The sequence below is a fragment of the Antrostomus carolinensis genome, unplaced genomic scaffold (genome assembly GCF_000700745.2).
Source record: "Antrostomus carolinensis isolate BGI_N321 unplaced genomic scaffold, ASM70074v2 scaffold18702, whole genome shotgun sequence".
Lineage (NCBI taxonomy): Eukaryota > Metazoa > Chordata > Aves > Caprimulgiformes > Caprimulgidae > Antrostomus > Antrostomus carolinensis.
In genome coordinates this window covers 45,487-46,852 of record NW_010299241.1, presented here as the reverse complement: position 1 = coordinate 46,852, position 1,366 = coordinate 45,487, and positions in this window count along the sequence as shown.

Here is a 1,366-nt window from a genome sequence, read left to right as displayed (position 1 = left end):
CCCAGCCTGTATTTGTGCTTGGGAGTTCATCAACCTAGTTTCTGGTACACAGTACATTGTCCTTTCTTACCACTGCAAAAAGCATTCATGAGTTGGCTTGCAGTAATGTAATGTTAATACAGTGTACTAAATAACAAACAGCAGGAGTCAAGCTCTAGCCTTTTCTGCACAGGGAGGACTGAGGTGGGAGAGATGCTTTCAAAATTATGTTAACTTTCTCTTTACTTCTCTGAATTTAACAAATTAGTGAATTGATTGGATAAAATAAAAGGTTGTCTCATCATCCCTGAAAGGCTTTTTTCTAGATCAGACACTTTGGGAATAGATAATTCTTCATGGGAACCATGTTGAAAACTAGTCAACAGTAACTGCCCCATTTTTTTCTTTCAGGAAAGGTAGAACTTGTGAGTCCGTAGCAGAGGCTTTCAAATGAAGACCTCTCTAGGGCTTTCATATTATGTGCTTCTTTCCTGCAATGTATACCTTTCTGCCATTCCCACTAGTTCTCAAAATCTAGTTCTCAGTTACTTGTTCTAATCTGAACAATCTATTTTATACTCTTGGTAGCCATCTCTTCCACACAATCACTTTCTCTTTCTCTAGAATGATAGATGGCAGATTCTTTAAAGTGTTAAGTGTAAGCCTTTCCTAGAAGTTAGAGGGATCCTTCACGGAAGTTGAATTTTGTGCTCACAATTCTGATGGTACCTCTGTTTGAACTAACACTGTTTGAATCTTTATATCATATAGCAAAAAATCCTGCTTTCTTAATTCCAAGCCATTTGGCCCTATGTATAAGTAGATTTTAGGCTTGGAAGGAGATCCACCATTCCCATTTTTAATGTATTAGAGATGATAATGAGTCTATACCCTAATTTTATCCCTGGAACTGTATCAGGCTTTCATATGAATCAGTGACAACTTATTTTTCTTCAAAGTTTCATTCATTGGTGGGAGGAAATGAATTAACATGCTTGAAATGATAAAGCATATATTTTAACCGTCTCTGCTTGAAACAAGTCATGTGCAAATTGAATACAAGTCATACTATTTGTAGCCTGTCATAACAAAGAGAAATATAATAATGGCATAGAGATTTTCTTAACAGACTTGCAGTTGCATTATAACAGGACACTGCAAGATCATTGTTCTTTCAACCAGAATCAGCTGAGCTACCTACAAACCTGCTCCATTAGCAAGCTAGTTCATTTCTGGAAAAAACCAGTAGCAGATATTCCCAGGTCGGCCACTTAGGACTTTGCTAATTTATTATCCATTATTCTAAAGGCTTATAGGTCACATGCTCAATTTGATCAAGTAACTGAAATCCTTCATCAGATGAAACAATATTGGACCCTTTGAGTGA